At 47.8% G+C, this 24,995-nt stretch overlaps 1 protein-coding gene across 1 annotated transcript in view; it reads right to left on the reverse strand.

The window, feature by feature from the left end:
• The window catches only part of LOC139229892 (zinc finger protein 391-like), a 78,943-nt gene extending 57,537 nt beyond the window's left edge, over positions 1 to 21,406 (reverse strand). The window contains exon 1 of the mRNA XM_070861526.1: positions 21,341 to 21,406. The gene's annotated coding sequence lies outside the window, so the exon portion shown is untranslated. The remainder of the gene's footprint in view (positions 1 to 21,340) is intronic.
• Between the last annotated feature and the right edge of the window lie 3,589 nt (positions 21,407 to 24,995).

Here is a 24,995-nt window from a genome sequence, read left to right on the forward strand (position 1 = left end):
GAAGACGCTCCTGAAAAAGATAAACTGTTGTGGAAATATTATGCATGTACTTATGACAATGTTTCTAAACTCTGGACCACTCCCGCAGAACAGACTTGCATGTCTGACGAGTTGGCCTCATGGGTTATAGAATGTCTGCATTTTGCTACTCATTGTGGAGCAAGGGCAACAAGTGATACGCTTTTGGCTACTTGGTGGCACCCTGGACTCCATGCGCTCACCCAGAACATCAGTAGTCGTTGCCTGGTTGGCCAGCAACATAATCCAGGGAAGGGAGTCCCCTGCGATTGGGGTAAAACGTCCCTACCCGAAGGTCCCTTTGAGACATTTCAGTTGGACTACAGTGAGTTGCAAAAAGTTCAGTGTTACAAATATGTGTTAGTAATAGTAGATGTGTTTAGCAGATGGATTGAAGCCTACCCTAACCTGGACAATAAGACTCAAACTGTTGTTAAGGTGTTAATGAGGGAAATTGTTCCTAGATATGAGATCTCAGCTCGACTGATGACCACCCATGTTCTTTCTCTGACTCAGGCTCTGCGACTAGTTCACAACCAGGTTCAAGATGCTCACCTCGACCTCCCAGTTTTACCCGAATTGTCCCTCGTGGCACCAGGGAAGTATGGATTCGGAAGGGATTAGAGCCACAATGGGAGGGGCCTTTTTAGGTGTCACTCACTACCCCCACTGCAGCCAAGGTTGTGGGGAAAAGTGCCTGGGTTCACCTGCACCACTGCAAGCTCATCACCATTTGAACAAATTTTGCTGGTTAGTCTAATTCCTGTTTCTGTTCCAGATCTCCTCTTCCCCATAGCTGAACAAGGCAGCTGAAGGAGGATCAGTTTGAACTTTTACCCGTAAGACAGCCAAATACACTGACGGAGATCTGAAGAAGGGAAACGAGAAAACAGAACTCTTTTTATCAGCTAAATAATTGGACTATTTATAAGATGAGACTGTGTCTGTATGCCACTGTCTGCATAATAGTGTTGATATATGACAGTTTTGGCGCACGGGAAGGAAGACAAAGGCGAGAGCTCCATGTAAACACCTTTTTGTATACATCTTACGTTTATGCGGAAAAAGGGCACTTCACTAGATGCTGGGTGTGTTCACATATCTCTATACATTCCAAAGGGGGAATTCCTTTGCGCACCATTCCACTGACCCTAACTGAGACTGTTAGATGGATTCAAAGAAACGATATTGGAACAGGTATCTAACCGCACTGCTGAGGCTCTAGAGGGCATCACAGCTGAAATGGTAGCTATAAGGACCGTAGCATTACAAAACCGAATGGCCCTCAATTACCTGTTAGCTGAGAAAGGGGGAACGTGTGCCCTGATAGTGCAACATTCAGATCCTTACATTCCTGATAGTTCAGAAAACATAACCCACCTTGCCGATCACATAAGGAGGGAGGTGAAGAAGTTATCCACACCAGCAAAATAACTTAGCAGGTTTGATTGGTTTCTGGGTGGATCTTGGAGATCCTATCTAATACATGGGGCAATTGTTCTCATCGTAAATAATTACCTGCTGTTTGACTGTTGGTTGCCTTAACCTCTGCTGTAAAGTAATGATGACAAGGTTAGCAGACCCTCTTGTGGTCAAGGGTTCCCGGGTTATGATCCAACAAACTAGAGAACTACTCAACAATGCAATACTCATAGAATGATCCTAAATGTTATCATAGAATGATAAAAGGAGGGATGTGGATATCTGAACGGAATATATGGAATTAAGGACAGTAAAGTAAACGGGATATATGAAAATGTATAAGCCATGGAAGAATAGCTGGGAGAATGTCAGATTGCAAATAGTGCAACATCAGCATAGCTAACAGTCTTTCTCAAGGTTTCAAATCACTAATCCTGCCAATAACATCTAATTGTAACATGAAATAAATCTGCAGAATTGCAAGGTCTCAGCTAATAGTCACACCACGAGATTGGAACATTTAGAGGCAATGCTTGAGCTTTCAAGAAAAACATCTCATATAGATTGACTAATGAGTGGCTGAGTTAGACTGTCAATCCATTTGTATTTTGTTATCTGATTTCAAAACTGTATTAACTGTTAACGCTTTACGATGTAACTTCACCTATCCGTAGGGAGTGTGTACGCTCTATCCAGAGAGTATATCTTCTGTCTGATAGGTCTTACTGGCCGGTAATAAAGACTGCTTTGTTCAAAGCACAAGAGGTATTCGACTCCGTAATTTTACTGAACCAGATTGAGGTAAAAGAATCCAGGAATTTACAGTGTAATATAAACAGAGACAGGGTCCGGTGTAATATATACAGAGACAGGGTCCGGTGTAATATAAACAGAGACAGGGTCCGGTGTAATATAAACAGAGACAGAGTCCGGTGTAATATAAACAGAGACAGGGTCCGGTGTAATATAAACAGAGACAGGGTCCGGTGTAATATAAACAGAGACAGGGTCCGGTGTAATATAAACAGAGACAGGGTCCGGTGTAATATAAACAGAGACGGGTCCGGTGTAATATAAACAGAGACAGGGTCCGGTGTAATATAAACAGAGACAGGGTCCGGTGTAATATAAACAGAGACAGGGTCCGGTGTAATATAAACAGAGACAGGGTCCGGTGTAATATAAACAGAGACAGGGTCCGGTGTAATATAAACAGAGACAGGGTCCGGTGTAATATAAACAGAGACAGGGTCCGGTGTAATCTAAACAGAGACAGGGTCCGGTGTAATCTAAACAGAGACAGGGTCCGGTGTAATCTAAACAGAGACAGGGTCCGGTGTAATCTAAACAGAGACAGGGTCCGGTGTAATCTAAACAGAGACAGGGTCCGGTGTAATCTAAACAGAGACAGGGTCCGGTGTAATCTAAACAGAGACAGGGTCCGGTGTAATCTAAACAGGGACAGGGTCCGGTGTAATCTAAACAGGGACAGGGTCCGGTGTAATATAAAGAGGGACAGGGTCCAGTGTAAGGTAAACAGGGACAGGGTCCAGTGTAATAGAAACAGAGACAGGTTCCAGTGTAATAGAAACAGAGACAGGTTCCAGTGTAATATAAACAGGGACAGGGTGGGGTGCAATATAAACAAATATACGGTCTAGTGTAATATAAACAGAGACAGGGTCTAGCATAATGGAAACACAGGCAGGGACCAGTGCAATATAAACAGAGACAGGGTGCAGTGTAATGTAATGTAATCAGGTACAGGGTCTTGTGCAACATAAACTGAGACAGGGTCTGGTGTAATATAAAGAGAGAGAGGGACCAGTGTAATATAAACATGGACAGGGTCAAGTGTAATATAAACAGGGACAGGTTCCAGTATAATATAAACAGGGCCAGAGTCCAGTGTAATATAAACAGAGACAAGGTTCAGTGTAATATAAACAGAGACAGGGTCCCGTGTAATATAAACTAGGACAGGTTCCAGTGTAATATTAACAGAGATATGGTCCGGTGTAATATAAACAGAGACAGGGTCCCGGTGTAATATAAACAGAGACAGGGTCCAGTGTAATGGTCTAGCAGAATAGAAACAGAGACAGAGACCAGTGTAATATAAACAGAGACAGGGTCTAGTGCTATATGAACAGAGACAGTGTAAAGTCCTGGATTCTTTTACCTCAATCTGGTTCAGTAAAATTACTGAGTCGAATACCTCTTGTGCTTTGAACAAAGCAGTCTTTATTACCGGCCAGTAAGACCTATCAGACAGAAGATATACTCTCTGGATAGAGCGTACATACTCCCTACGGATAGGTGAAGTTACATCGTAAAGCGTTAACAGTTATACAGTTTTGAAATCAGATAACAAAATACAAATGGATTGACAGTCTAACTCAGCCACTCATTAGTTAATCTATATGAGATGTTTTTCTTGAAAGCTCAAGCATTGCCTCTAAATGTTCCAATCTAGTGGTGTGACTATTAGCTGAGACCTTGCAATTCTGCAGATTTATTTCATGTTACAATTAGATGTTATTGGCAGGATTAGTGACTTGAAACCTTGAGAAACACTGTTAGCTATGCTGATGTTGCACTATTTGCAATCTGACATTCTCCCAGCTATTCTTCCATGGCTTATACATTTTCATATATCCCGTTTACTTTACTGTCCTTAATTCCATATATTCCGTTCAGATATCCACATCCCCCCTTTTATCATTCTATGATAACATTTAGGATCATTCTATGAGTATTGCATTGTTGAGTAGTTCTCTAGTTTGTTGGATCATAACCCGGGAACCCTTGACCACAAGAGGGTCTGCTAACCTTGTCATTGCTTTACAGCAGAGGTTAAGGCAACCAACAATCAAACAGCAGGTAATTATTATGATGAGAACAATTGCCCCATGTATTAGATATTAGATAGGATCTCCAAGATCCACCCAGAAACCAATCAAATCTGCTAAGTTCTTTTGCTGGTGTGGATAACTTTTTCACCTCCCTCCTTATGTGATCGGCAAGGTGGGTTATGTTTTCTGAACTATCAGGAATGTAAGTGCAACATTCAGATCCTATCAGGGCACACGTTCCCCCTTTCTCAGCTAACAGGTAATCGAGGGCCATTCGGTTTTGTAATGCTACGGTCCTTATCGCTACCATTTCAGCTGTGATGCCCTCCAGAGCCTCAGCAGTGCGGTTAGCTACCTGTTCCAATATAGTTTCTTTGAATCCATCTAACAGTCTCAGTTAGGGTCAGGGGAACGGTGCGCAAAGGAATTCCTCCTTTGGAATGTATAGGGATATGTGAACACAGCCAGCATCGAGTGAAGTGCCCTTTTTCCGCATAAACGTAAGACATATACAAAAAGGTGTTTACATGGAGCTCTCGCCTTTGTCTTCCTTCCCGTGCGCCAAAACTGTCATATCAACACTATTATGCAGACAGTGGCATACAGACACAGTCTCATCTTATAAATAGTCCAATTATTTAGCTGATAAAAAGAGTTCTGTTTTCCCGTTTCCCTTCTTCAGGTCTCCGTCAGTGTATTTGGCTGTCTGACAGGTAAGAGTTCAAACTAATCCTCCTTCAACTGCCTTGTTCAGCTATAGGGAGGAGGAGATCTGGAACAGAAACAGGAATTAGACTAACCAGCAAGATTTGTTTAAATGGTGATGAGCTTGCAGTGGTGCAGGTGAACCCAGGCACTTTTCCCCACAACCTTGGCTGCAGTGGGGGTAGTGAGTGACACCTAAAAAGGCCCCTCCCATTGTGGCTCTAATCCCTTCCGAATCCATACTTCCCTGGTGCCACGAGGGACAATTCGGGTAAAACTGGGAGGTCGAGGTGAGCATCTTGAACCTGGTTGTGAACTAGTCGCAGAGCCTGAGTCAGAGAAAGAACATAGGTGGTCATCAGTCTAGCTGAGATCTCATATCTAGGAACAATTTCCCTCATTAACACCTTAACAACAGTCTGAGTCTTATTGTCCAGGTTAGGGTAGGCTTCAATCCATCTGCTAAACACATCTACTATTACTAACACATATCTGTAACACTGAACTTTTTGCAACTCAATGTAGTTCAACTGAAATGTCTCAAAGGGACCTTCGGGTAGGGGCGTTTTACCCCAATCACAGGGGACTCCCTTCCCTGGATTATGTTCTGGGTGAGCGCCTGGAGTCTAGGGTGCCACCAAGTAGCCAAAAGCGTATCACTTGTTGCCCTTGCTCCACAATGAGTAGCAAAATGCAGACATTCTATAACCCATGAGGCCAACTCGTCAGACATGCAAGTCTGTTCCGCGGGAGTGGTCCAGAGTTTAGAAACATTGTCATAAGTACATGCATAATATTTCCACAACAGTTTATCTTTTTCAGGAGCGTCCCCATGTGCTTTTATAACATCTTGGATGGTTGGCATTGGTTTTTCCGAGGCTAACTTATCCTTCGCAGGATTTTTAGTCTGACTCATAATTTTGGGCACTACCATCTGTCGGTCACGAGAGGCCTGTTTGGCCTCTTGGTCAGGACAACGATTCCCTATATCAACCAGAGAATTTCCGGTAGGTTGGGCGGTACATTTGACAATGGCAATGCATTTGGGGAACATGAGGGCTTGCAACAAATCAGATACTAGCTGTTTATGAGATATCTCAGTCCTCTGTGAGGTTAGGAATCCCCTATTTTTCCATAATTGTCCGAAATCATGCGCCACCCCAAAGACATACCTAGAGTCGGTATAGATATTGACTTTGAGATCTTTGGCCAAGATACAGGCTTGGGTGAGGGCGAATTGTGGAGCAGAATAGGCGGTTTCAAAGCGGCAGATTCCAAGACCTGATTCTCCTGGTTTACTATGGCGTATCCTGAGATTCGTGTGTCTTCTGGATTAATAGAAGTACTTCCGTCAACATACATAAACAATCATGACTGGGTTCTTCCTCATCTTGGGGTGGCTCAGTAAGGAAACAGGCCGGATTAATTGCAGTACAGTGCCGAAAGGTCAGTTTAGGATTACCTGTGATTTCAGTGGGTTCTGTCGGATAGAGGGCCAGTCCACATTGCCCTGCACTGGGATCTCAATCGGATCAATGGGAGTATAACCCACTTGGGAGGGGTCCTCTGCCCACACATGAGGATCCACATAATCAGGTATGTCCGAGCCAGTATGATGCCGTAGAGTTGTTAATACTTTCTCGGGGTCCCCATTAAATTGGACTGTTCGGCCATGTTTTACAATTTGCACATCCCGGCTGGTAGGGTCAGCATCATCTATGGCCTTGCGTACCATAACTCCCAAATCTTTAGCATGGTGAGGGGCTAATACTTCACGAGCAATATGCGGTGCCATTGTTAGGGACTGTTTCCACAGATTCTTATCCACTTCCACAAAATCTGCCACTCTTTACAGTCCAGTCACTCTAGCCCTTAATAGAATTCCCTTCACTTCCCCTTCGTGATCCTGATAAAAGTTCTGCAGGTCCTGATTCTTTCCACTGGGATCGTATGCTAGGGTCACGTGATAGGGTGCCTGCGGCAGGTCCAGAGACCACCACTGAGGGGTTCTAGTGGTATAATACTGCCGCTTAAGGGTTTCCTGTTTTACAATAATCCCATTATCTCCACACTCCAAATGCAACTGGAATTTGCAAAGGAGGTCTCTAGCCATCAAGTTACAGTCCAGATTGGTTGTGATAACAACTCGATGTTCCACCGATTCTTCCTGGTAACCCATTTTAATCGGTTCTGACACTGGGAATGTCGAGATTTGTCCCAGGAATCCTGAAAGTTCCTGTGTTTCAGTCGAGGCAGGGAGTTTAAGCTTTGATTGTACAGAAGACATGAAGGCTCCCGTATCTATCAAAAAGGGTTGCCACTCATTCAGAATGGGTTCGTCGTCCGGGGAGGATCCCTGCACAATCAAGCTGCGTAGTCAATCGGGGGACAATTGACCAAAGGGGTTGTTCTGGGAGAAGTTAGTGCAAGATCCTCCTCTCCCCCCTTGCCCCCCCCTCCTCTTCCTCCTCTTCCTTTTCCATGCTGACGGTAGGGGCAATTTTTATTCCAATGTCCTTCCTGCCCACAATTAAAACAGTCAATTCCTCTTACCCAGTCCCGGCCTCTTCCCATACCATGCCGGGGACAATAGGGAGGTTTATTAGCAGGGCTCGGGCCGTTTGGTTGTTTAGTATAACCATATCCTTGCTTATCCATCCAATCCTGTATGCCACACTACGGTTCTATTGATCCTTCCTCCCGAGATGGCTCTTCCTTTCTAGTCACGTATTCAGTCTTGACCCGGGTTGGGGGCGCACCTCCCCCCTCCCCTTTCTTTTCCTGCCAATAATATCTAACTGCCCTTTCCATCTGTCCGGATAGCGTGAGCAATCAAATAGTTGTTTGAAGATCACAGACATCTATAGAGGTGGTCTGCAGCTTGTTGTGCATCAGGGTTTGGCATTGGTCTGACAGGGAATTGGTGTCGGGACTTTGGGATCTTGGAAATCATTTCTAGGCCGGAGGATGTTTCAGAGCTGTCTGACTGCTTGACAGTTCTGCGTCTCGATCGGCGGGGGTGTTTGCTATGTCTTTCACAACTTGGACTGGTAGGTTGACTAGAAGATTTACGGGACTGTTTGTGATGTTGAGATATAGTTCTGCCTTTTCGAGTGTGAGATCTGGTCCTTTCGGCTATATTGCCTGTGAACTGGGGATCCGAATCGCCATCAGAGGATGAGGAGTCAGTTTGGGTTTGTTGCTTTGGTGATATGTGGTTGTTCCTAACTCTTTTTACCGGAGTGTTAGGTGGAGGGTGTTGGGAAGAGGACTGGAGCAAGAGGCCAGGGGGTGCGGGAGGCGCCGTTGGACGCTGAGTCAGTGGCCACTCATCAATTTCATCATCAGCCTCGGTTAACACAAAGCCAGCCATTTTAACTTGTAGTTGATCAATGCCTTTCTCAGAGGTCCCAGAGGATCTCTTAGCAAGTTTCTCGTGCGCACGTTCATTCTTTTTTTTAAAAAGACGTCTACAGTTTTAACATGTGTTCCCTCTGTCAATGCAAGTCCTAATATAATAGCATTTGTTTGCCAACTCAATAGAAGTGATGCATCTTTTAATTTCTGACAATAATGTCGCCAGGTTGCAATAAAAAATTTTTTATCCCCTTTTCCTCGTCCCCTTCTCCAAATTAATCCCTGTGCTTTTTTTTTTACCTCTACGCTTCTAGTGTCACCTAGAGGGCACTGGTCATCCCCTAATAATTTGTTCAGGGCTCCTGATAATTTTCTAAAGTCTTCAGCTCTTTCAGGGAATTCCTCACATAACTTTTGTAGCGGACTATCCGCATCCGTGGTTTTATCTAACTGATTACCCATTTTCACACTGCCCCTCGTATTACTGTGTCGCTACGCATTCGTGTCGTCATGCAATTTAAACAAACTTAAAAATAAACACAGACTTTACAGAAACTAACACTGACTTTAACTAACTCCAAATAACCAAACTTTACTAATGCTAACACTTACCCGCGTCGCCGCGCGATTTCAATACTAAACTACCACGTCGCCTCGCAGTTCACGTCGCCGCGCAATCCGCGTCGACCCGTGGCTCGCGTCACCGCGCGAGTTAAGATACTTTAAACTTTAAAAGATAAACAAGGACTTCTAACACTTACCCGCGTTGCCGCGCGGTTCGTGTCACCGCGCGATTTATAAAATAGACAAAGACTTCTAACACTTACCCGCGTCGCCTCGCGGTTTGCGTCGCCGCGCGATTTCAATACTTAAAACTTTACTTAAAACTCTAAACACTTAAGACTTACAAAGACTTACCTCCATTAGCACTGACTTTCGCGATTCGCGTTGCTGCGCCTCTGCGTCACTACACGTCGGAGTCACTGCGCGTTTACGTCACCGCGCGTTGACGTCACTGCGCGTTCGCTTCACTGCGCATTTACGTCACTGCGCGTTCGCTTCGGCCCTTCTCCTCTCGGCCGCGCGCTCGCGCCGCTGCGCGTTCGCGTCGGCCCTACCTTCCGAGTTGCTGCGGGGGTTTTTTTTTTAAATTCAATCAGAGCCGAGACGGGCCAAGTGATATTCAAGGTCCCTTCGTCGTACCCGAGTTGAACACCTATCCTCTATTTAAATCCCCATTTTATTCCCTGTGAGCCTAAATTTCTAATTTTGATTTCTTATGAGCCTCAATTAATTTCTTTCAGTCTCCAAATTTCCCTATCCTTTCGCGTTACTGCGCAGTTTAAATTCAATCAGTCAATGAAAGCCCTAATTTAATGGAGTTTTTCTGCCAACTGGACAGGAGTGATTTTATTTTTTTTTACTGCAGTGGAATTTTTTCCATAATTTAAAATCTCAGAACAATTTTTTTTTTAGCACCTATTTAGTACGTTACTTTTTTTTGTATAACTAGAGAGAAGTCTGGCACGTAGGCTGTGGACTGCTTTTCGTTATCTCAATTGTTCCAGCCTCAAGGTCGTGTTATTTAATATCCTTTTGAATCCATCTCAGTTGTTTTGCTGTGCCTTCTCTGAATGTTTTCTTTCAACAAGTTTTTCTTTTTTTTTTAAACCACCGGGGCCATGTAATTTTTTCTTTATTTTTTTAACAAACCTATCCTTTGTGCATTTCCTGGCTCTGTAACTTATCATCCGAATATACGTAATTCAATAAGGTTCACACTCTTAAATTTCCCACATACAGGACAACACTACGAAGGGTTAAAACAAACTTTCATTCTGTTTGAGATAAAACAAACCACAACTCCCCGGCTTTTTTTTAAACAGTAAAAATCACAGAAGCATTTCTCATTTAAACAGACATTCACAAGAGTCTCTTTTCTTTCCTATTAATTTTTTGGATCCATGATTGATCATCCATCCCTATCTAGCTCTAACTATAACCTATCTTTCCAAGTCGCCGCTTGGTTTGCGTCATCGCGCAATTTCCCTATCTCTATCCCTATTCTAAGTTTGAAAGGTATTCACCAGATTGTCCTGGATCTCGTTCAGACACTACCTGAGAACCAGCGAGTGGCTAAACTTTCCTCAGACTTTTGAAACCGGGGGAAACTGGAGCAGTATTGAAATCATACTCACTCCAGTGGCCACTTTCCCCTCGTCTCGTCCAAGGCTAGTCTGGCTCTTAATTCGCAAGTTTTCGGCAGTCGTCCGTTGAGATCCCACTTCTGACACCAAATGTAAATTCCTGGATTCTTTTACCTCAATCTGGTTCAGTAAAATTACTGAGTCGAATACCTCTTGTGCTTTGAACAAAGCAGTCTTTATTACCGGCCAGTAAGACCTATCAGACAGAAGATATACTCTCTGGATAGAGCGTACACACTCCCTACGGATAGGTGAAGTTACATCGTAAAGCGTTAACAGTTATACAGTTTTGAAATCAGATAACAAAATACAAATGGATTGACAGTCTAACTCAGCCACTCATTAGTCAATCTATATGAGATGTTCTTCTTGAAAGCTCAAGTATTGCCTCTAAATGTTTCAATCTAATGGTGTGACTATTAACTGAGACCTTGCAATTCTGCAGATGTATTTCATGTTACAATTATATATTATTGGCAGGATGACTTGAAACCTTGAGACAGACTGTTAGCCATGCTGATGTTGCACTATTTGCAATCTGACATTCTCCCAGCTATTCTTCCATGGCTTATACATTTTCATATATCCCGTTTACTTTACTGTCCTTAATTCCATATATTCCGTTCAGATATCCACAACAGCATCTAGTATAATGAGCAGAAACAGGGTGTGGTGCAATATAAACAAATATACGGTCTAGTGTAAGATAAACAGAGAAAGGGTCTAGCATAATAGAAACACAGACAGGGACCAGTGCAATATAAACGGAGACAGGGTGCAGTATAATGTAATGTAATCAGGTACAGGGTCTAGTGCTATATAAACAGAGGCAGGATCTTGTGTAATATAAACTGAGACAGGGTCTGGTGTAATATAAACAGAGACATGGTCTGGTGTAATATAAAGAGAGGGAGGGACCGGTGTAATATAAACAGCGACAGGGTCCAGTGTAATATAAACAGGGACAGGGTCAAGTGTAATATAAACAGGGACAGGGTCAAGTGTAATATAAACAGGGACAGTGTCTAGTGTAATATAAACAGGGACAGGGTCCAATGTAATATAAACAAGGACAGTGTCTAGTGTAATATAAAGAGAGACAGGGCCCAGTGAAATATAAACAGAGACAGGGTCCAGTGTAACATAAACAGGGACAGGTTCCAGTATAATATAAACAGGGACAGTGTCCAGTTTAATATGAACAGGGACAGGGTCCAGCATAATATGAACAAGGACAGGGTCCAGCGTAATATAAACAGGGACAGGGTCCAGCGTAATATAAACAGGGACAGGGTCCAGCGTAATATAAACAGGGACAGTGTCTAGTGTAATATAAACAGGGACAGGGTCCAATGTAATATAAACAGGGACAGTGTCTAGTGTAATATAAAGAGAGACAGGGCCCAGTGAAATATAAACAGAGACAGGGTCCAGTGTAATATAAACAGGGACAGGTTCCAGTATAATATAAACAGGGACAGTGTCCAGTTTAATATGAACAGGGACAGGGTCCAGCATAATATGAACAAGGACAGGGTCCAGCGTAATATAAACAGGGACAGGGTCCAGCGTAATATAAACAGCGACATGGTCCAGCGTAATATACACAGCGACAGGGTCCAGCGTAATATGAACAGAGACAGGGTCCGGTGTAATATAAACAGAGACAGGTTCCGGTGTAATATAAACAGGGACAGGGTCTGGTGCAATATAAACAAATATACGGTCTAGCGTAATATAAACAGACACAGGGTCTAGCATAATAGAAACAGAGACAGAGACGTGTGTAATATAAACAGACAGGGTCTAATGCTATATGAACAGAGACAGCGTCTAGTATAATGAGCAGAAACAGGGTGTGGTGCAATATAAACAAATGTACGGTCTAGTGTAATATAAACAGAGACAGGGTCTAGCATAATAGAAACACAGACAGGGACCAGTGCAATATAAACAGAGACAGGGTGCAGTGTAATGTAACGTAATCAGGTACAGGGTCTAGTGCTATATAAACAGAGGCAGTGTCTTGTGCAATATAAACTGAGATAGGGTCTGGTGTAATATAAACAGAGACAAGGTCTGGTGCAATATAGAGAGTGAGGGACCAATGTAATATAAACAGGGACAGGGTCCAGTGTAATATAAACAGGGACAGGGTCCAGTGTAATATAAACAGGGACAGGGTCCGGTGTAATATATACAGAGACAAGGTCCAGTGTAATATATACCAAGACAGGGTCCCATGTAATATAAACCAAAACAGGGTCCCGTGTAATATAAACAGGGACAGTGTCCGGTGTAATATAAACAGGGACAGGGTCCAGTGTAATATAAACAGGGACAGGGTCCAGTGTAATATAAACAGGGACAAGGTCCAGTGTAATATAAACAGGGACAAGGTCCAGTGTAATATAAACAGAGACAAGGTCCAGTGTAATATAAACCAAGACAGGGTCCCGTGTAATATAAACCAAGACAGGGTCCCGTGTAATATAAACCAAGACAGGGTCCCGTGTAATATAAACCAAGACAGGGTCCCGTGTAATATAAACAGGGACAGGGTCAAGTGTAATATAAACAGGGACAGGTTCCAGTATAATATAAACAGGGACAGGTTCCAGTATAATATAAACAGGAACAGGTTCCAGTGTAATATAAACAGGGACAGGTTCCAGTGTAATATAAACAGGGACAGGTTCCAGTGTAATATAAACAGGGACAAGTTCCATGTAATATAAACAGGGACAGGTTCCATGTAATATAAACAGGGACAGGGTCCAGTGTAATATAAACAGGGACAGGGTCCAGTGTAATATAAACAGGGACAGGGTCCAGTGTAATATAAACAGGGACAGGGTCCAGTGTAATATAAACAGGGACAGGTTCCAGTATAATAAACAAGGAGAGGGTCAAGTGTAATATAAACAGGGACAGGTTCCAGTGTAATATAAACAGGGACAGGGTCCAGTGTAATATAAACAGGGACAGGGTCCAGTGTAATATAAACAGAGACAGGTTCCAGTGTAATATAAACAGGGACAGGGTCTGGTGCAATATAAACAAATATACGGTCTAGCGTAATATAAACAGACACAGGGTCTAGCATAATAGAAACAGAGACAGAGACCAGTGTAATATAAACAGAGACAGAGACCAGTGCAATATAAACAGAGACAGGGTGCAGTGCAATGCAACGTAATCAGGTACAGGGTCTAGTGCTATATAAACAGAGGCAGGGTCTAGTGCAATATAAACTGAGACAGGGTCTGGTGTAATATAAACTGAGACAGGGTCTGGTGTAATATAAACAGGGACAGGGTCCAGTGTAATATAAACAGGGACAGGTTCCAGTGTTATATAAACAGGGACAGGTTCCAGTGTTATATAAACAGGGACAGGTTCCAGTGTAATATGAACAAGGACAGGGTCCAGTGTAATATGAACAAGGACAGGGTCCAGTGTAATATAAACAGGGACAGGGTCCAGTGTAATATAAACAGAGACAGGGTCCAGTGTAATATAAACAGAGACAGGGTCCGGTGTAATATGAACAGAGACAAGGTCCAGTGTAATATAAACAGGGACAGGGTCCGGTGTAATATAAACAGGGACAGGGTCCGGTGTAATATAAACAGAGATAAGGTCCAGTGTAATATATACAGAGACAAGGTCCAGTGTAATATAAACCAAGACAGGGTCCCATGTAATATAAACCAAAACAGGGTCCCGTGTAATATAAACAGAGACAGGGTCCGGTGTAATATAAACAGGGACAGGGTCCGGTGTAATATAAACAGGGACAGGGTCCGGTGTAATATAAACAGGGACAGGGTCCGGTGTAATATAAACAGGGACAGGGTCCGGTGTAATATAAACAGGGACAAGGTCCAGTGTAATATAAACAGGGACAAGGTCCAGTGTAATATAAACAGAGACAAGGTCCAGTGTAATATAAACCAAGACAGGGTCCCGTGTAATATAAACAGAGACAGGTTCCAGTGTAATATAAACAGGGACAGGGTCTGGTGCAATATAAACAAATATATGGTCTAGTGTAATATAAACAGAGACAGGGTCTAGCATAATAGAAACAGAGACAGAGACCAGTGTAATATAAACAGAGACAGGTTCTAGTGCTATATGAACAGAGACAGCGTCTAGTATAATGAGCAGAAGCAGGGTGTGGTGCAATATAAACAAATATACGGTCTAGTGCAATACAAACAGAGACAGGGTGCAGTGTAATGTAATGTAATCAGGTACAGGGTCTAGTGCTATATAAACAGAGGCAGGGTCTTGTGTAATATAAACTGAGACATGGTCTGGTGTAATATAAACAGAGACAAGGTCTGGTGTAATATAAAGAGAGAGAGGGATCAATGTAATATAAACAGGGACAGGGTCCAGTGTAATATAAACAGGGACAGGGTCCAGTGTAATATAAACAGGGACAGGGTCCAGTGTAATGTAAACAGGGACAGGGCCCAGTGTAATATAAACAGAGACAGGGTCCAGTGTAATATAAACAGAGACAGGGTCTAGTGTAATATAAACAGGAATAGGGTCCAGTGTAATATAAACAAGGACAGGGTCCAGTGTAATATAAACAGGGACAGGGCCCAGTGTAATATAAATCAAGACAGGGTCCAGTGTAATATAAACAGGGACAGGGTCTAGTGCAATATAAACAGAGACAGGGTCCAGTGTAATATAAACACAGACTAGTGTCATATAAACAGAGACAGCATCTAGTATAATGCACAGAGACAGGGCGTAGTGTAATATAAACAGAGATAGTGTCCAGCATAATAATATAAACAGAGACAGGGTCTAGAGAAATATAGACAGAGACAGGGTCTCGTGTAATATAACCACAGACAGTGTCTAATATAATAAACAGAGAAGGGTCTAGAGTAATATAAACAGTGACAGGGTAGAGTGTAATATAAAGAGACAGCGTCTAGTGTAATATAAAGAGACAGCGTCTAGTGTAATATAAAGAGTCAGTGTCTAGTGCTGTATAAACAGGGTCAGGAACTACTGTAATATGAACAGAGGCAGAGTCTCGTGTAATATCAACAGTGGCAGGGTCCAGTGTAATATAAACAGGGACAGGGTCTCGTGTAATATAAACAGAGACTAGTGTCATATAAACAAAGGGAGTAGTTTAATATTAACAGATACAGGGGCTAGTCTAATCTAAACTGCGACAGGGATTAGTGTAATATAAAGAGAGACAGGCTCTACTGTAATATAAACAGTCACGGTCTAGTGTAGTATAAATACAGACTGCATCCAGTGCTATATAAGCAGAGGCAGGGTCTAGTGTAATATAAATAGGGACAGGGTCCAGTGTAATATAAAGAGAGACAAGGTCCAGTGTAATATAAACAGAGACAGAGTCCAGTGTAATATAAACAGAGACAGAAACCAGTGTAGTATAAAGAGACAGCGTATACTGTAATAGAGACAGCGTCTAGTGTAACATAAACAAGGACAGGGTCCAGTGTAACATAAACAGGGACAGGGTCCAGTGTAATATAAACAGGGACAGGGTCGAGTGTAATTGTTGTAGGGCATTTGGCAACTGCTGACATGTATGTGTTTAAAATGATAGCCAAATATAAAATGGCTGTCAGGGTGCTCCTCCAAGCATGATGGGAACTCAGTTAGTCAAGCAATGAACTGCTGACTGAGGCTGACTGAACAATCGCCCCTGTGAGGCCTGATACCAGGAATGTCTTGGATCAACAGCATAAGACAAGATAACCATAACAAACTGTTATAGTGCCTGGTACGGAATATCCTTAATCGATGACTCCAGATGGAGTGCTTAGAAGCCATGTTGAGATAGCTCAGCAGGGTCACAGCAGAGCCCCGAGTAACAGAGATAAGGGGGGCTTGCATTACACCACAGGGTCATGAATCAGCCCGAGCTGACAGGAACCGAACATACAGCCCCCCGATGTACCAGGGGAATTCTATTGGGCTAAAGAAACCTATATGTAATCTATAATCATTATGATTGGATTGTGTCCAGCCGAAGTGGGCTGAGTAACTGTAATGAACTCTTGTAAAACATATAAATATCGATGAATTTCTTTGTTCGGTGGAGTGGAGTGCCTGGAGGCTCTCTCCCCGTCGGCGTAATAAAAGACGTTTTGGCGTTGGAACCGACCCAGAGTGTCGAGTGATTCTTGCAGGAAAACATTCGCGCTAACAGTAATATAAACAGGGACAGGGTGTAGTGTAATATAAACAGAGACAGGGTCTTGTGGAATATAAAATGAGACAAGGTCTCGTATAATATAAACAGAGACAGGGACTCCCGTAATATAAACAGAGACAGGTTCTATGTAATAGAAACAGGGGCAGGGTCCACTGTAATATAAACAGAGACTAGTGTCATATAAACAGAGACAGGGAGTAGTGTAATATAAACAGACAGGCTCTAGTGTAATATAAACAGTGTCACGATCTAGTGCAATATAAACATAAACATGTTCTGGTGTAATATAAAGAGACAGTGTCTCGTGCTATATAAACAGGGATAGGGTGGAGTGTAATTTAAACTGAGACATGTTCTAGTGTAATATAAACAGAGATAGGGTCTAGAGGAATACAAACAGATGCAGGGTCTAGTGTACTACAAACAGAGGCAGGGTCGAGTGGAACATGAACAGAGACTTGGTCTAGTGTAGTATAAACAGACTGGGTCTTGTGGAATATAAAAGAGAGACAGGATCTGGTATAACAAACAGAGACAGGAACTGGCGTAAGAAAAACGGAGATAGGGTTTAGTGTAACGTAAACAGACAGGGTGTATTGTAACGTAAACAGACAGGGTCTATTGTAACGTAAACAGGGACAGGGACAGGGTCTAACGTGATTATAAACAGGGACAGGGTCTAATGTATTATAAACAGAGACAGGGTGTAGTGTAATATAAACAATGAGGGAGGGAGGCCCGGGGATTTGCTGAGGGAAGGTTGTTTACCACCCTGAACACCTCTATCCCCGGGTCCGGCTCTCTCACCCCGGGCAGTTTTCACTCCGGCTCCGAGCAACGGCTCAGTCAAGGGACATTCTCCCGCAGCCCACGGCTCCCTCTCCCCCCGGGACCCTCTCCCGCAGCCCCCGGCTCCCTCGCCCCCTCCTCCCACCGGGACATCCCTCAGCCCACGGCTCTCTTTCCCCCCGCGACATTCAAGGTCAGCCCCCTGCTCCCTCTTCCCAACCCTCCACCCCGGGGACACTCTCCCTCAGCCCCTGGCTCACCCCGCCCTGCCCCCGGGACACTCACCCTCCCCCCGGGACACTCACCCTCAAGCCCTGGCTCCCTCCGCACCCCCCCACACCTCCTCTCAGCCCCCGGACACTCATCCTCAGCCCCCGGCTCACTCTCCCCCCGGGACACTCACCTTCAGCCTCCGGCTCCCTCTACCTCTCCCCCGGGGACACTAACCTCAGCCCCCGGCTCCCTCTCCCCCCTGGGACACTAACCTCAGCCCCCGGCTCCCTCTCCCTCCGGTACTCTAACCTCAGCCCCCGGCTCCCTCTCCCCCCGGGACACTAACCTCAGCCCCCGGCTCCCTCTCCCTCTGGGACACTAACCTCAGGCCCCGGCTCCCTCTCCTCCGGGACACTAACCTCAGCCCCCGGCTACCTCTCCCCCCGGGACACTAACCTCAGCCCCCGGCTCCCGCTCCCCCCGGGACACTAATCTCAGCCCCCGGCTCCCTCTCCCTCTCCCCCCGGGACACTCACCCTCAGCCTCTGGCTCCCTCTATCCCAGGGACACTCACGTCGGCTCCCGCTCCCTCTCCCCCCGGGACACTCACCCTCAGCCTCCAGCTCCCTCTCCCTCAACCCTGGGGACACTAACCTCAGCCCCCGGCTCCCTCTCCCCCCCGGGACACTAACCTCAGCCCCCGGCTCCCTCTCCCTCTCCCTCCGGGACACTAACCTCAGCCCCCGGCTCCCTCTCCCTCTCCCTCTCCCCCCGGGACACTAACCTCAGTCCCCGGCTCCCTCGCCCCCTCCTCCCACCGGGACATCCCTCAGCCCACGGCTCTCTTTCCACCCGCGACATTCTCGGTCAGCCCTCAGCTCCCTCTTCCCAACCCTCCACCCCGGGGACACTCTCCCTCAGCCCCTGGCTCACCCCGCCCTGCCCCCGGGACACTCACCCTCAAGCCCTGGCTCCCTCTGCACCCCCCCACACCTCCTCTCAGCCCCCGGACACTCATCCTCAGCCCCCGGCTCACTCTCCCCCCGGGACACTCACCTTCAGCCTCCGGCTCCCTCTACCTCTCCCCCGGGGACACTAACCTCAGCCCCCGGCTCCCTCTCCCCCCTGGGACACTAACCTCAGCCCCCGGCTCCCTCTCCCTCCGGTACTCTAACCTCAGCCCCTGGCTCCCTCTCCCCCCGGGACACTAACCTCAGCCCCCGGCTCCCTCTCCCTCTGGGACACTAACCTCAGGCCCCGGCTCCCTCTCCCTCTCCTCCGGGACACTAACCTCAGCCCCCGGCTACCTCTCCCCCCGGGACACTAACCTCAGCCCCCGGCTCCCGCTCCCCCCGGGACACTAATCTCAGCCCCCGGCTCCCTCTCCCTCTCCCCCCGGGACACTCACCCTCAGCCTCTGGCTCCCTCTATCCCAGGGACACTCACGTCGGCTCCCGCTCCCTCTCCCCCCGGGACACTCACCCTCAGCCTCCAGCTCCCTCTCCCTCAACCCTGGGGACACTAACCTCAGCCCCCGGCTCCCTCTCCCCCCCGGGACACTAACCTCAGCCCCCGGCTCCCTCTCCCTCCGGGACACTAACCTCAGCCCCCGGCTCCCTCTCCCTCTCCCTCTCCCCCCGGGACACTAACCTCAGCCCCCGGCTCCCTCTCCCTCTCCCTCTCCCCCCGGGACACTAACCTCAGCCCCCGGCTCCCTCTCCCCCCGGGACACTAACCTCAGCCCGCGGCTCCCTCTCCCACTCCCCCCGGGACACTAACCTCAGCCCCCAGCTCCCGCTCCCGCTCCCACTCCCCCCGGGACACTAACCTCAGCCCCCGGCTCCCTCTCCCCCCGGGACACTAACCTCAGACCCCGGCTCCCGCTCCCTCCGGGACACTAACCTCAGCCCCCCGCTCCCTCTCCCTCCGGGACACTAACCTCAGCCCCCCGCTCCCGCTCCCTCCGGGACACTAACCTCAGCCCCCCGCTCCCTCTCCCTCCGGGACACTAACCTCAGCCCCCGGCTCCCTCTCCCTCTCCCCCCGGGACACTAACCTCAGCCCCCGGCTCCCTCTTCTCCCGGGACACTCACCCTCAGCCTCCGGCTCCCTCTATCCCAGGGACACTCACGTCGGCTCCCGCTCCCTTTCCCCCCGGGACACTCACCCTCAGCCTCCGGCTCCCTCTCCCTCTCCCCCGGGGACACTAACCTCAGCCCCCGCCTCCCTCTCCCCACCGGAACACTAACCTCAGCCCCCGGCTCCCTCTCCCCCCGGGACACTAACCTCAGCCCCCGGTTCCCTCTCCCTCTCCCCCCGGGACACTAACCTCAGCCCCCGGCTCCCGCTCCCATTCCCACTCCCCCCGGGACACCAACCTCAGCCCCCGGCTCCCTCTCCCTCTCCCCCCGGGACGCTAACCTCAGCCCCCGGCTCCCGCTCCCACTCCCACTCTCCCCGGGACACCAACCTCAGCCTCCGGCTCCCTCTCCCCCCGGGACACTAACCTCAGCCCCCGGCTCCCTCTCCCCCCGGGACACTAACCTCAGCCCCCGGCTCCCTCTCCCCCCGGGACACTAACCTCAGCCCCCGGCTCCCTCTCCCTCTCCCTCTCCCCCCGGGACACTAACCTCAGCCCCCGGCTCCCTCTCCCTCTCCCCCCGGGACACTAACCTCAGCCCCCGGCTCCCTCTCCCTCTCCCTCTCCCCCCGGGACACTAACCTCAGCCCCCGGCTCCCTCTCCCTCTCCGCCCGGGACACTAACCTCAGCCCCCGGCTCCCTTTCCCCCCGGGACACTAACCTCAGCCCCCGGCTCCCTCTCCCCCCGGGACACTAACCTCAGCCCCCGGCTCCCGCTTCCACTTCCACTCCCCCCGGGACACCAACCTCAGCCCCCGGCTCCCTCTCCCTCTCCCCGCGGGACACTAACTTCAGCCCCCGGCTCCCGCTCCCTCTCCCTCCGGGACACTAACCTCAGCCCCCCGCTCGCTCTCCCTCCGGGACACTAACCTCAGCCCCCAGCTCCCTCTCCCTCTCCCTCTCCCCCCGGGACACTAACTTCAGCCCCCGGCTCCCATTTCCTCTCCCTCTGGGACACTAACCTCAGCCCCCCGCTCCCTCTCCCTCCGGGACACGAACCTCAGCCCCCGGCTCCCTCTCCCTCTCCCCCCGGGACACTAACCTCAGCCCCCGGCTCCCGCTCCCACTCCCCCCGGGACACTAATCTCAGCCCCCGGCTCCCTCTCCCCCCGGGACACTCACCCTCAGCCTCCGACTCCCTCTATCCCAGGGACACTCATGTCGGCTCCCGCTCACTCTCCCCCCGGGACACTAACCTCAGCCCCCGGCTCCCTCTCCCCCCGGGACACTAACCTCAGCCCCCGGCTCCCGCTCGCGCTCCCGCTCCCTCTCCCCGCGGGACACTAACCTCAGCCACTCTCTCTCTCTCTCTCCCTCTCCCTCTCCCTCTCCCTCTCCCTCTCTCTCTCTCTCTCTCTCTCTCAGGGACACGCCCCCGGGACCCTCACCCCATCGGACACTAACCTCCGCCGATCACTTTCCGCAATTTTGCTTTTCATTCACCAACCGTCAACATCCGGGAATCTGGGACATGCGCAGTGCGGGCGCACTGAGTCGGTGTGAACCGTCGCTGCTATTGGGTGAAAGCAGAGGATTAACAGCGCGCCCCACCAATCGCGGCCCGGCACAGCTCAAGAAGCGCCCTGCCCACTTCCACAATCGGAGGCGGGCCGCTCCCAGTCACATGGCGCGGGTTCCAAAGGCCTCCGCGTCTATGACGTCCGCAACCCAGCAACGCGAGCTGTGTGACGTCCGTAACCAAGCAACGCAGTCTATGTGACGTCATGTTAAATGGCATCAGCAGCGGGCAAGGCCCCGAGGCCACAGAATGGCTGTTCGTGCGTCTCCCTGTGTGTGATATATGTCTGTGTACAGGCTGTGTGTGATATATGTCTGTGTACAGGCTGTGTGTGTGTGATATATGTCTGTGTACAGGCCGTGTATGTGATATATATCTGTGTACGGACTGATGTGTGTGATATATGTCTGTACGGGCTGCTTTTGTGTGATATATGTCTGTGTACGGGCTGTGTGTGTGTGTGATATATGTCTATGTACGGGCTGTGTGTGTGATATATGTCTGTGTATGGGCTGTGTGTGTGATATATGTCTGTACGGGATGTGTGTGTGATACATGTCTGTGTACGGGCTGTGTGTACGATATATATCTGTGTACGGGCTGTGTGTGTGATATATGTCTGTGTACTGGCTGTGTGTGATATGTCTGTACGGGCTGTGTGATATATGTCTGTGTACGGGCCGTGTGTATGTGATATATGTCTGTGTACGGGCTGTGTGTGTGTGTGTGTGTGTGATATATGTCTGTGTACGGGCTGTGTGTGTGTGTGTGTGATATATGTCTGTGTGCAGGCTGTGTTTGTGATATATGTCTGTGTACATGCTGTGTGTGATATATGTCTGTGTACATGCTGTGTGTGATATATGTCTGTACATGCTGTGTGTGTGATATATGTCTGTACATGCTGTGTGTGTGATATATGTCTGTGTACATGCTGTGTGTGATATATGTCTGTGTACAGGCTGTGTATGTGATATATGTCTGTGTACGGGCTGTGTGTGTGTCATATATGTCTGTACGGGCTGTGTGTGTGTGATATATGTCTGTGTACGGGCTGTGTGTGTGATATATGTCTGTGTACGGGCTGTGTGTGATATATGTCTGTATGGGCTGTGTGTGTGATATATATCTGTGTACAGGCTGTATCGTGTGTGATATATGTCTGTGTACAGGCTGTGTGTATGTGATATATGTCTGTGTACAGGCTGTGTCGTGTGATATATGTCTGTACGGGCTGTGTGTGTGTGATATATGTCTGTGTACGGGCTGTGTGTGTGAGATATATGTCTGTGTACAGGAAGTGTGTGTGATATATGTCTATGTGCGGGAAGTGTGTGTGTGATATATGTCTGTACGGGCTGTGTGTGTGTGATATATGTCTGTGTACGGACTGTGTGTGTGATATATGTTTGTGTACGGGCTGTGTGTACGATATATGTCTGTGTACGGGCTGTGTGTGTGATATATGTCTGTGTACGGGCTGTGTGTGATATATGTCTGTGTACAGGCTGTGTATGTGATATATGTCTGTACAGGCTGTGTGTGATATATGTCTGTGTACAGGCTGTGTCGTGTGATATATGTCTGTCTACAGGCTGTGTGTGTGATATATGTCTGTGTACGGGCTGTGTGTGTGTGATATATGTCTGTGTACGGGCTGTGTGTGTGTGATATATGTCTGTGTACGGGCTGTGTGTGTGAGATATATGTCTGTGTACGCGAAGTGTGTGTGTGATATATGGCTGTGTACGGGCTGTGTGTGTGTGATATATGTCTGTGTACGGGCTGTGTGTGTGAGATATATGTCTGTGTACGGGAAGTGTGTGTGTGATATATGTCTGTGTACGGGCTGTGTGTGTGTGATATATGTCTGTGTACGGACCGTGTGTGTGATATATGTCTGTGTACGCGCTGTGTGTGTGTGATACATGTCTGTACAGGTTTTGTGTGTGTGATATATGTCTGTGTCCGGGCTGTGTGTGTGATACATGTCTGTGTATGGGCTGTGTGTGTGATATATGGGATGCTCTAATCTTCCACCTATGGAGAAGGTGGCAGCGTCTACGATGACCAGTTCTGAGGCAGTTGACGGTTGCCCAATGTTTGCGAGGAAGGTTTGATCCTTCAGGTTATACTCCAGGGTCTTCTATAAGGAATCAATTCCGTATGTCGCAATTCTTCCAAGCATTTCGCCATCGGTCATCAAGGTTGAGGGGAGATCGCTGAAGGGCTTCGGCGACAGTTCAAAATGGCCTTGTAGATTTGAGATGGGTTGATGTTAGGTTGGTCAAGTCGGCCTGGTGTAGAGGTAGGTGCTGACCTACGGAGTGTTTGAGCATCTTCTCCCCATGTGGATCCGGTGAGTTTCTCGATCAGGTTGACCCTACTTTTTAGTTTCTTCCCAAGGTTCTGGAGATGTTGCCTATGTGACAGGGTGCGATCAAGCGTGACTCCTAAATAGGAGGAGTTTTTGGCATGGTTTACCACTGCGCCGCCAACGGAGCCTTTCAAAGCTTGGTTTGCTTGATGGGTCTTGAAGTGGAATGTCGAGGTGACAGCCTTTTGCAGGGTTTGGCCAGAGTCACCATCAATGGAGGTAGGTCTCAATCCTCTGTAAATCACTGCTCAGGGTCCATTCGGTGATGGACAGATTTGTGTTTTGCATGACCAAGGCAATGTCATCAGCGTATATGAATTTGCGGAACTCTGTTTCGGGCAGATCACATGTGTAAACGTTGAATAACATGGGTGCCAGGACAGAACTCTGTAGGAGTCCGTTGTCCAATGTCCTCCATCTCTTCTGGGTGCCAGAGTACATATGGGAGCGTTGGTTGCTAAGCATGGAGTGAGGAGATGGATCGTTGTTGCGCAGTGTAAAATGATGCAGAGCTTGAAAAGCAGTCCATGCTTCCATACTGTGTCATACACCGCTGACAGGTCCACGAGTGCTGCGGCAGTCTTGAGCTGTCGCTGGAAACTTGCTTCGATGTGCGTTACTAAAGCTACCACTTGGTCGCAGCAGATAAGGCCAATCCGGAAGCCCACTTGCTCCTCAGGAATAGTTCGCTCGATGATGGGGACTAGTCTGTGGAGTAGTAGCCTCTCCAGCACTTATAACAAGTACATAGTAAGGAGATCGGATGCTAGCTAGAGGCTTCACAGGCATTCTTCCCCTGCTTCAGGAGAGCAATTATTTTAGTCTCCCACCCAAGAGGTGGAATTTTACCAGTTGCCAGTACCTCAGAGAAGAAGGAGGTCAACCATCTCTTCAATTTTGATTCCAGTGTATTAAAGCATTCAGGGGAAACACCATCTGGACCAGCAGCTTTCCAGATTTGATTGTGGACAGGGCTGCGTTTAGTGCATCCCGGGTGAATGGATCAGACACAGTTGACCATCTCGGTGCTGCCGTCAAGTCTGTCGAATGCTGCCGCTTCATCTGCCGATGAAAGTCTTTGTCCACCGGAGCCTTTGATGTTTCTATCAATTGGGATGGTGCCCACTCCAATGATCGTCCTGTCTGGACAGGTGGGGTTTGTC

Source organism: Pristiophorus japonicus, chromosome 19 (assembly GCF_044704955.1).
Source record: "Pristiophorus japonicus isolate sPriJap1 chromosome 19, sPriJap1.hap1, whole genome shotgun sequence".
Lineage (NCBI taxonomy): Eukaryota > Metazoa > Chordata > Chondrichthyes > Pristiophoridae > Pristiophorus > Pristiophorus japonicus.